This window comes from Protobothrops mucrosquamatus, unplaced genomic scaffold, assembly GCF_001527695.2.
Source record: "Protobothrops mucrosquamatus isolate PMUCROS unplaced genomic scaffold, P.Mucros_1.0 scaffold4393, whole genome shotgun sequence".
Lineage (NCBI taxonomy): Eukaryota > Metazoa > Chordata > Lepidosauria > Squamata > Viperidae > Protobothrops > Protobothrops mucrosquamatus.
The window spans coordinates 125,650-137,656 of record NW_015390306.1 but is presented as its reverse complement, the minus strand read 5'-3'; the positions used below and the strand labels follow the sequence as shown (position 1 = coordinate 137,656).

At 45.6% G+C, this 12,007-nt stretch overlaps 2 non-coding genes across 2 annotated transcripts; one reads left to right on the top strand and one right to left on the bottom strand.

The window, feature by feature from the left end:
• Positions 1-7,960: 7,960 nt before the first annotated feature.
• On the top strand, positions 7,961-8,042 carry TRNAS-AGA. The gene has a single exon. It is a non-coding gene; the product is annotated as a tRNA-Ser (tRNA).
• Positions 8,043-8,284: 242 nt separating this feature from the next.
• Positions 8,285-8,366, bottom strand: TRNAS-AGA. The gene has a single exon. It is a non-coding gene; the product is annotated as a tRNA-Ser (tRNA).
• Positions 8,367-12,007: the final 3,641 nt, after the last annotated feature.

The window sequence follows — 12,007 nt, the reverse complement described above, 5'->3', positions numbered from 1 at the left end:
TCAAGTTGCCAAGGTTGAGAAATATTGTATTAGAGCAGGGCTTTTCAACCAGTGGTACGGGTACCACCTGTGGTACATTGGCACCTGGCAGGTGGTACGCGACCATCCTGGAAAAGTGGTAGCAGGGGAGAGGAATGAGCTGAACCGGTGGCAGCACCGCACAAGCCTGAGTGAGAGACGGCTGGAGCTGGAGGGCTGTTAGGGCTCGGCGGAAGCGCCAGGATCAGTGCCGCTTTCCAGCTGATCGGCGCTTCTTCGGGGCTGTCAGGGCTCAGCGGAAGCGCCAGGATCAGCGCCAGGCTCCAGCTGGAGCTCGGCTCTGATCCTGGTGCTTCTGCTGAGCCCAGAAGAAGCGCTGATCAGCTGAAATGTTGCAGCATCTCCAGGGTCTTGTGATTTACATTCAGATGCTTGGCAACTGATTCATATTTATGACAGTCACAGTGTCCCAGGGTCATGTGAAGTGACCAAAACCTGCTGCAACCACCACCCATCAGATGGGGGGAATAAAAACCAAACACCCCCCACCCCACCCCTGCTGCCAATCCTTAACAGAAATGCTCACAACAATGAAAACCTCGGACAGGAGGAAGAGCGCCGCCGGGCAGGCAGGCAAGCAGGTGTCTTGCTCGACTGTGGCTTGGGGGGCACTTTTTCAGTGCCATTATAACTTTGAACAGTCACTAAGTGAACTGTTGTAAGTCGAGGACTACCTGTACTTTATCACTTTTTTCCTTTTTTTGATCATCAAGTTTTTGACACCTTGCTAGGCGACGGGTGGTCCTCGGATGTTGCCATAGCCTAAAAGTGGTACAATGGGTGAAAAGGTTGAAAAGCCCTGTATTAGAGCAAGCCAGCCAACGCAGACAAATTGCAAGGAATGCTGGGAAATGTAGTGCAACCCTCTGCCAAGTCTGAAGGGAAGGGCCCAGAGGGGTCTCGCTCCCACACCCGCCCCCTTTGCTCCCCTAAATGCTGAACCCCATTTCTAAGCGGTCCAAACCAAGCCCTTTTCTACATTACTGACTGCAGGCAAAGGAGTAACTGTGTTTTCTTTTTAAATCCTTCTTGCTGGAACTTATTTCCGGCTTGCCTCTTGCAGCATCCCAGAGGAAAAGAGCTGCACATGGATGGACCGTCTCCCAGATAGCAGGTGGTGCTTCAACAGGTGAGGCTTTGTTGCTTTCTCTGAAAAACAAATGTAGTGAATGAAGGGATCAATTTTTCTTCTTTGCAGTTGTGCAGCGTAAGATTGCTAGAATTTCCTGGGTGAATATAGAGTAGAACGGGAGCTGCACGGATGAGATTTATTATTATTATTATTTATTTATTTATTATTAAATTTATTGACCACCCATCTCACCAGAAGGCAACTGTGGGAGATTTCTACGCTGCATATTTCCTTTGTGCCTGGAGCTCAACTGTGCTAAATTGGTTTGAAACTACACAAAATTTCTACTTTTTTATATCAACAACAACAACAACAACAACAACAACAACAACAACAACAACAATAATAATAATAATAATAATAATAATAATAATAATAATAATAAAGTTGGAAGGTACCTTGGAGGTCATCTAGTCCAACCCTCTGCTCAGGCAGGAAACGGACAAATGGCTGTCCAGTCTCTTCTTGAAAACTTCCAGTGTTGGAGCATTCACCGCTTCTGGAGGCAGGTTGTTCCACTGGTTAATTGTTCTAACTGTCAGGAAGTTTCTCCTTAGTTGTAGGTTGCTTCTCTCCTTGATTAGTTTCCATCCGTTACTTCTTGTCCTGCCTTCAGGCGCCTTGGAAAATAGCTTGACTCCCTCTTCTTTGGGGCAGCCCCTGAGATATTGGAATACTGCTATCATGTCCCCCCTCGTCCTTCTCTTCGTTAAACTAGACATACCCAATTCCATCAACCTTTCCTTATATGTTTTAGCCTCCAGTCCCCTAATCATCTTTGTTGCTCTTTTCTGTACTCTTTCTAGAGTCTCAATATCTTTTTTACATCGTGGTGACCAAAACTAGATGCAGTATTCCAAGTCTGGCCTTACTAAGGCATCGTAAAGTGGTATTAATACTTCACGTGATCTTGATTCTATCCCTCTGTTAATGCAGCCCAGCACTGTGTTGGCTTTTTTGGCAGCTGCAGCACACTGCTGGCTCATATTTAAGTGATTGTCCACTAGGACTCCGAGATCCCTCTCACAGTTACTACTATTGAGCAAGGGACCCCCTATACTATACCTGTACATTTGGTTTTTCTTGCCTAAATGTAGAACCTTGCTTTTTTCACCATTGAATTTCATTTTGTTAGATAGTGCCCAGTGTTCAAGTCTGTCCAGATCCTCCTGTATCCTAAGCCTGTCTTCTGGAGTGTTGGCTATTCCTGCCAGCTTGGTGTCATCTGCAAATTTGATGATTTTTTACTCCCTCCAAATCTAGACAATCATTGTATTTTTTCCCCTTTCTATCCACAAATTCTTTCCTCCATTTTTTTTCTATTTAAAAAAACCCTGCCTTTTCAGGAATACAATCAAACAATCAACCAAAAGCACTTTCTGCCATCAGAAATATGCCCTACCCCTGACAAAGAAACTTCATATTGATAATCTGGGGATTGAGGTGTGATAGTGTAAAAATGCATCTCTCCCCTTCCCCTTCCTGTACCATTTTTTACGGAAAAGCTATTGTTTGGAAATATGGAGGCTTGGCTTCTCCTGTTAAAAAGAGGGGGCAGCAAATGGCAAAATTCTAATTAAAAAAAGAAATTAATCCAGTTTTGTTTCCTTTTGGAAACCCATTTTGGATTTTGTCCTTGAAACTGAAAAAAATAAAATGAAACTCTGATTGTAAGTTTTGAGGATTAGACTGATTTTGTGGTGATAGAAATAACTTGAAACATTTAGAAATGTACAGCAAAAGGTTGAGTCTGTAACTTATTTTTGCATCCTACCGTCCTGAAAAAAAAAGTCAGAAGTCACTGTTTTACTTCTTTCTGCATTTTTCTTCTTCTCCAACTTTCTCAAATTTTGTTGCATTTGTATTTTATCTTATAACAAAGTTTAATAATGTTGAAGGAAAAATCTTCATCAGGGTCCAGTCCAAGCCGGGAATAAACAAAATGGAGACTGACTTTAGAAAGAAGGTTGTAGTTTATTGAAGAGCAGAGCCAGATAGAAACGTGGCTCTGGGAAAGCTGACCACATGTATCTGGGAGTGGTGGGTTTTTATACCTTCTTGGGCTTTTGTAGTTGGAGTTGTTCCTGTGGCATGAACTTTGACCTGAGCTTCCGTGTGCCTTTCTGGTATTTTAATGGTGGGGAGTTAATCCTATTATGTCCCAAAGGTCATATCCTGCTTCCCTGGGGCTGTGGCTGATGACTATGTCCTGGGTTGGATTTTTGGTGTGAGGGATTGTGATTCTAGAGATCTTTGTCTTTCTAATCCCATCAGCTCCAAGCTTCCTGGCTCTAATCTTTCTGACAGGATTATCACATCTGCATTTCTACAGACCTGGTTTCTGCTTGGGGCAGAGAGACTTGGGGTGGGGGGAGAGGTCCTGCCTAAGATTTTCCATTATTGCTTTGGGGAAATATAATGTGGGAAGTCAGCCTCACAGAGAAGGAAATATTAAAAAGGGAAGGAAAATATATTTCCTCAAAGGACCTTAAAGAGACAGAAAAGCATGCCCAGTTTTTCTTAATAGCTCAAGTCTTCCTTCCCCAAGCAGAAACCAGTTCTTTGGAAATGCAGATGTAAACCATCAGGAAAGTTGGAGCTAGGAGATTAGGAAGACAAAGACCTCAAATCTGCATACCCCACCTGAGACAGGAGATGGTAGGATTAACTCACAAAGACCAAAGGGCACACCCAAACTCAGGTCAGAATACATGACACAGGAAATAGCCTCAAAACAGGAACAGGAAATAACTCCAAACAAAAAGGCTCCAGAGGGTATAAAAATCCACTCCCTACATGTGCTAGTTCCTTTCTCTGCCAGAGCCATCTTTCTGTCTGGCTCTTCAATAAACTGCAACCTTCTTTCTAAAGCAGTCGCCATGTTGTTTATCCCCGGCTTGGACTAGGAACCAGGGTGAAGACTTTTCTTCCAACAATAATATTCTGCCTTTTAAATATTCCCCAAATATTTCTTTCTCTTTGTGTGTGTATGCGGTCCTCCCACAATAAAATTAAAAAGATGTACAGCTAGAAAAAGAGAGAGAGTGGGCTGGGTATGTTAAAAACAGGGCAAAAATATTGATACAAGACTGTGTTGGGGCCCTTGGTACTCTCTGAGCTGGGTGGTTTCCTTGCAGACATTTCATTACCAAACTAAGTAACATCGTCAGTGTTCGAAGGGAGTGGAGTTTCTTCTTTTATATACTAGTAGCATCCCCGGTCAGTGCGGGTGGGAATGGTCTTGGTGGTTCCTTGTTTAGGCTGTTGTTTATTATTGTTTCTCAAGCCACAAGACAAGCTAACAGTAAACAACAGCCCAAACAAGGAACCAAGACTCCCACCAACATTGCCAGGGAAAGCCAGCAGTATATAAACAGAGACCACACTCCCTTCTAGCACTGATAATGTTACTGTCAACGCTGCAAATACTGTATATTCTTGCTTTGACAATATGCAGAACTGTCTGGTATTTTTATAGTTAAACCAGGCAACAGGGAAAAAGGGAGGAGAATAAGGATAGCCCGGGAAAAAGAAACCGGAAGTAAATCACATCTTCCAAGTTAATTGGAAGATGTGAACCATGACCCCAAAATAAGGGAGGGGAAAACTCTTAGAATGTATATGTCATGTGTCTGATTAACGAAACACTTAAAAGGACTTTCAGGCATATTTTCTCCTAAAAGCATTTATTAAGGTTAGGGTTGCCAGGTCTGCTTCCAAAAAATAGCGGACAAGCGGGGGGGNGGGTGGGACAGGGTGGGGGGATGGGGCCGGGTTTTGGGCACTCGGTTTCTAAAAGGTTCGCCATCACTGCCCTATATCAACCTGCTACTGCTTCCAGGTTAACTGCAGAAATGGCTGGCTGGTTGCTTGCACTGAATTCAATCAATCAATCAATTGAAATAAGAGCTGGAAGGGACCTTGGAGGTCTTCTAGTCCAACCTCCTACTCAAGCAGGAAACCCTATTCCATTTCAGACAAATGGTTGTCCAATCTCTTCTTAGCAACCTCCAGTGTTGGAGCATTCACAACTTCTGGAGGCAAGTCGTTCCACTGGTTGATTTCTTTTCTCTGTTAGGACATTTCTCCTTAATTCCAGGTTGCTTCTCTCCTTGATTAGTTTTCCCTCCATTGTTTCTCGCCTTGCCTTCTGCTGCTTTGGAAAGTAAGTTGAGCCCGTCTTCTTTATGGCAGCCCCTCAAACACTGGAATATTCCCAACCCCCTGTAAAAACTAGGGGAGAAAAATGCAAAAAAAAAAAGTAATAAGGGTTTCCCTTTGCTCCAAGGTGTGTGTGTGTGTGTGTGTGTGTGTGTGTGTAATATCCTCAGATTGTGCTTCCTGGACTATTTTGTCATCTTCCAAAAGTGGTGGAACACCACCTTCTCCAGCAAATGCCAATTGTTGCACATTGCCAAAGTCTGACCTACCTTGTCAGATATGACGGAAGCCGGAGCTGGTGAATGACATATGGATGGTGTAATGTGGCCTTGACCCAAACATCTTTTTTTCCCCCTCCGCATTCATGCAGTGACGCCAGGACAGCAACCCAAGTGGGCAGTGATTTCACATTGTGTCCTGGAGGGATTTCTGCTGAGGTAGCTCAGCAAAAATATCTCTGGCTGCCAACAAACTGCAGGCCTTTGGTTTCAAGCCAAATTCCAGCTGTTCTGCAAAGATGACGGTTCTCTTTCTCACACTCTGGAGTCCGAAAGGGATACAGCGTTAGCGGACTCCCACAAACTTGCTCTGGTTATCTCATCCTAAACAGAATACAGAATAACAAGAGTTGAAAGGGACCTTGGAGGTCTTCTAGCCCAACCCTCTGCTCAAGCAGGAGTCCTTATACCATTTCAGACAAATGAAGTGGTGAATGCTCCAGCACTGGAAGTTTTTAAGAAGAGGTTGGACAACCATTTGTCTGAAATGGTATAGGATTTCCTGCCTGAGCAAGGGGTTGGACTAGAAGACCTCCAATGTCCCTTCCAATCTATTCTATTCTATTCTATTCTATTCTATTCTATTCTATTCTATTCTACTCTACTCTACTCTACTCTACTCTATTCTCTATTCTATTCTCTATTCTATTCTATTCTATTCTATTCTATTCTATTCTATTCTATTCTCTGTTCTATTCCATTCCATTCTATTCTATTCTATTCTATTCTATTCTATTCTATTCTATTCTATTCTATTCTACTCTACTCTACTCTACTCTACNATTCCTCTGATCCACTAATTTTGTCACTTGGTCAAAGAATGTAATAAGGTTTGTCTGGCATGATCTGTTTTTGACAAACCCATGTTGGCTTTTAGTAATGACTTTGTTTGCCTCTAGGTGTTCGCTGATTCGTTGTTTTATTATCTTTTCCAGAATCTTCCCAGGTATTGAGGTCAGGCTGATAGGTCTGTAATTTCCTCTATTCTATTCTATTCTATTCTATTCTATTCTATTCTATTCTATTCTATTCTATTCTATTCTATTACTCTACTCTACTCTACTCTACTCTACTCTACTCTTTCCTATTCCAATTCCTAATGGCTATCCAATCTCTTCTTTAAAACCTTCAGTGTTGGAGCACTGACAACTTCTTAAGGCAAATCATCCCACTGATTTAATTGTTCTCACTGCCAGGAAATTTCTTCTTAGTTCTAGGTTGCTTCTCTCCTTGATTAGTTTCCATCCATTGCTTCTTGCCCTGCCCTCAGGTGCTTTGGACAATAGGTTGACCCCCTCCTCTCTGTGACAACCCTTCAAATATTGAAAGACTGTTATCATGTCCACCCCTAGTCCTTTTCTTTGATAGGCTATAGACATATCTAACTCCTCCAGACCCTTTATCATCTTTGTCCATAGTAGAAACAGTAGACTGAAATGGTATTAACCAGTGGCGGGATTCAAATATGTGAACAACAGGTTCTCTGTGTGGATGCTGCTTCCGGAAATCCATTCTGGGCCTGGGCAACAAAAAAATAGCTACCGGTTCTGCCAAACTTGTGCGAACCGGCCGAATCCCACCACTAGTATTAACTTACATTCTTACTGCAAATTGGTGCTGCTAGTGGTAAAAAGGTTATAAATAATTCCACAAGGCACAGGTTCTTTCCTTCCTTGCATGATGCATCATTTATTTATTTATTTATTTATTTATTTCATTTACACTGGCAGCCTACCATCCAATCAGTTACAGGGCTGATCCAGCTTAGCTTACAAGCCCCCAAAAGCACTATCAGAAATCACACAATGCCCCTAGTTAGCACAGTGTTCAAATCACCTCTGAACATAACACTCCAAGCAAATTCTACGAGGCAAAGGATCAATTCAGCCGGGAAGGAGATCGACAAAGCTGCACCCTGCCCACGTTGCCTTCCTGACCTTCCTGTAAATTCAGTGCACTAAAACTGTGCCTTTAAACATCAGGACAGATGTGCTGGACGGGCACCTACAATCCCGCGAGAATTTTAAGAGTATTCAGCTTGCACGCAGGACGCCCTATTCAAGGTGATAGTGTTGGTGCAGCTGATTGATTGATTGATTTAGAAAAGCATGAACTATGCAGAACCAGCCTTTCCCTTTTTTTTTTTTTTTTCCAGTTTCAAGGAGTAGCCTTCAAGTAACCAGGTTGGTAAGCCAGCGTATTCCCATCGCACAGCCTAAATCATAGGCGAAAGAGGCTGAATTACACTTCCCGTTGCCCTGGAAACCCTTTCCTGGGAAGGAAGCAGTCACTACCTGCCAAACTATGGTAGGAAGTATTTAGACATACGAAGGAAAGGTACATATATATGGTAGTCGTGGCCGAGTGGTTAAGGCGATGGACTAGAAATCCATTGGGGTCTCCCCGCGCAGGTTCGAATCCTGCCGACTACGAGAAAGTGCGCAGGTGGAGGTGTGAGGTTTTTTGTTTTTTTTTGCCTTGGGTTAATTCAATTTTTAAATCTCGTTTGGAAAAAAAACCAACCTCATGACTTGAAGTATCAAAAAGGATCGCCCTCCTGCAGTTGTCCTCTTTCTTTTTTTTCTTTTTTCCAAGCTGAAATGCCGAGAACCCAGATTAAATTGACCCCATGCAAAATGCAAACGAAGGTACCCAAAATCCTCGCGCCCTTTGTCGTAGTCGGCAGGATTCGAACCTGCGTGGGGAGACCCCAATGGATTTCTAGTCCATCGCCTTAACCACTCGGCCACGACTACCACATGTTTACTTCTTATTTAGTGTATGTAAATAAATAGACTCAATTTATTCTACTGCCTGTTCCTCCCCCACCCCGCCCAATTTTCTTCCTGCAAACTCGAGGCAACTGAAGTCACAATTTCTGTGCAGACTTAAAAGGAGGGGTGCTTGATGCTCTCTGAACTTGCTTGTTTTCTTGCAGACGTTTCATTACCCAAACTAGGTAACATCATCAATGCTAGTAGACTTAAAGTAATCAAATAGCAAACTGATGTGGTAATAACCTAGACCAGGGGTCCTCAACCTTGGCAACTTTAAGACTTGTGGACTTCAATTCCCAGAATTCCTCAGCCAGCAAAGCTGGCTGAGGAATTCTGGGAGTTGAAGTCCACAAGTCTTAAAGTTGCCAAGGTTGAGGACCCCTGACCTAGATCAAGGGTAGGCAACCTTGGCTCTTTTATGACTCGTGGACTTCAACTCCCAGAATTCCTGAGCCAGCCATGCTGAGGGGAAAGGGAGAGGTTTCCAAGCTGAGCCAGGCTGGCTCAGGAATTCTGGGAGTTGAAGTCCACGAGTCATAAAAGAGCCAAGGTGGCCTACCCCTGACCTAGACTAATGCTTCTCAAACAGGGCCACTTTTAAGATGTGTGGACTTCAACTCCCAGAATTCCTCAGCTGGCGCACAGAAGAGGGGGCCCACCTCCTCCTCTGACTACTGAACACTTTGGATGAGAAGCATCTTGCCAGAACATGCTAGAGGAAAATAGACCACGGGGTGATCCAGCAAGATGGATCCTATAGCCAACAAACTTGATCTGACCTCCTAATTACCGCTATGATCCAGAACAGACAATCAGCCTCAAAAATAGATGGGCAACTGGAGTAATTCAAAAAAGAAGAAGCAGGAGGAGTTTGATAGTTTGCTTGTTTTCTTGCAGACGTTTCATTACCCTAACTAGGTAACATCATCAGTGACTTTCTGGTTTAACGACGAATAACCTAATTTTTGAAGTTCCCCAACTCTGCCGAACTGCAGGGGTGGAGACAACCACGCGTGTATTAAGAAGCACATGGAAGTCATCTATGGTCGCCAACTTTCCAGCTGTTTTTAAAATCTGGCCTGCGGTCCCAGCATATCCTGGTGGTGCCCCATCCGAGCATTAGCCACGCTGCTATGCTTTCAAGATCAATCAGGCTCGAATAAAGCACGCTTTGTCTTTGCTTCCTCCCGCGATATATTTTTTTCCAACTTTCCCAATCTAGCCTCCAGCCCTTGGATCACCCAGTGGTCTCCCATCCAGCTAAGCTTCCAAAGCTCAGCCAAGTCAGCACAGGCAGCATGACCTGGATGCCACTAGCAGGGGCCAGAGAGACAGATCACCACAAGACAAAGCGATCCAAAAGACCAACTCAGATTCCCCTCCTCCGGCTCTTGGGAAGGGGGGAGACGGATGCCTAAAAGGAGGGCGGGGTTGCACTGATTGGAAGGCACACAGTCTCTTTCTCTCTCTCTGCCTCTTTCTCCCTCTCGCTCTCTCCCCTTTTCCTCTTCTCCCTTCTCTTTCTCCTTCTTCCTCTTTCTCCCTTCCCCCTTTTTCCTCCTTCTCCCTCTCTTTCTCTCAAATTCTCCCTCCCCCCTCTTTTTCTCCCTCTCCCCTTTTCCTTTCTCTTTCTCCTTCTTCCTTCCCCCTTTTTTCTCCTTCTCTCTTTCTCTCTTCCCCTTTTTCCCTCCCCTTTTCTCCTTCTCCCGCTTTTTCACCCTCTCCCTTTCTATTTCTCCCTCCCCCATCTTTTTCTCCTTCTCCCTTTTTCCTTTCTCTTTCTCTCCCTCCCTTCCCCCTTTTTTCTCCTTCTCTCTCTCTATTTCTCCCTCCCCCTTTTTTCCCTTTTCCCTCCCCTCTTTTTTCTCCTTCTCCCTCTTTTTCACCCTCTCCCTTTCTGTTTCTCCCTCCCCCATCTTTTTCTCCTCCCTCTTTTTTCTCTTTCTCACTCTCCTTCTCCCTTCCCCCTTTTTTCTCCTTCTCCCTCTTTCTCTATTTCTCCCTCCCCCTTTCTCCCCCTCTTTTTCCTTCCCTCTCTTTTTTCTCCTTCTCCCTCTTTTTCACCCTCTCCCTTTCTATTTCTACCTCTCCCCTTTTCCTCTTTCTCGCTCTCCCTCTCTCTCTCTCTCTCTCTCTCGTGTGTTTGTGTGTGTGTGTTTGTGTGCAAGCCTTCCCTCCCCCTCCCTCCCGCGATCGAAGTTTGCCTCGCGCGCCCCCCCCCGCCCCGGGCTCCTTTCCAAGGCTGAAAGCCGGAAGCGAGGCAGCCAATAGGAGAGGAGGGCGGGGCCGCTGGCCACCTCCCACACCCTCCTTTCCCCCCGCCCCTCCCCAGGGAAAGCTCCCCTCCCACGCCGGGGGCCGCGCGCGCCAGCCTCGCCAGTGCCCCGTGATCGGAGAGCGAGCGCCGCGGCGGAGATCGCGCGGGGACAGGAGACCCAGCCAGCCGAGGCAAAGGTAAGGCTGCACAACCTGAGAACTCGGGCTTTCCCCACGACCCGCGTGTCCCGAGTTCGGTATCGTAGAGGAAATGGGGCTCTTTCCTGAAAGAAAGCCCGGGTCTGCTACTCGGTCTCCGGAGCTGGAGATCGCTTGGGATCAAAATAGTAAAACCGGGCTGGGGTCGTTTTTTTTTTTTCCCCCAGGGTGGGCAAACTTTCACTTGGTCGCTCCCGAAGAAAGGAGCACGTGCATCCGTTGCAAACGTCCCCAACTTAGACGCGTGGGATTACAACTCCCATCGTGCTGGGTGGGCTGAGGGTGAAGGGACCGGGGTCCGCTCCTGCTGGGGAGACAGGATGAAACAGGACGTATTGTAGTTTGTTTTTTGAAAGGAGTATCGAGAGATTGACTGGTGGCCAAAAGTTGTGATGAAGTTGACTCAGCCGTAGGTTTTCTGTTTGATTTAGCTGATTTGGGGGACCGTCCAGATTTTCTTCCTGCTTAAATCGTCTTTTTAAAATTTTGTGAATTTTGACTCTTATCGGGTGTGCGTTTGCACCTTAGTAGCATTTAATCTGTTTGCGCCAGTTGTTTTATACATCAGAGAGGCGGTTTGGTGTCATGGTTAAGGACATCCAGCTAGAACAGTGGTTCTCAACCTTTTTAATGCCGCGACCCCAACCGGTCGTAAGTCGAGGACTAAACCGGTCGTAAGTCGAGGACTAAACCGGTCGTAAGTCGAGGACTTTCCCTGCCTGGGAGCGCCGCGCATGCGTGGTTCCGCCCCCTGCGCTGGCCGAGGCGTAGCTGGCAAGCAGCAGAGACGGAGCAGGCTGACCACCAGCTGGCCCAGCCCAAGGGAGGTAAGGCACCCGCCAGAAAAGGGGAAAAAAATGGCGGACAAAAAAAATGGCGGACAGCCTTGCTTGGCGACCCCCATGAAATGGTCGATCGACCCCAAATGGGGTCCTGACCCACAGGTTGAGAACCACTGAGCTAGAAACTGGGTGACTGTGAATTCTAGTCCTGCCTTAGGCCAGCAGGGTGACCTTGGGCCAGTCACTTTCTCTCAGCCCTAGGAAGGAGGCAATGGCAAACCACTTTTGAAAAACCTTGCTAAGTGGAGGATGGACCCTTGCCCCACGATACGCAACTGCTGTCATTTTTGTGCAACTGAAGCT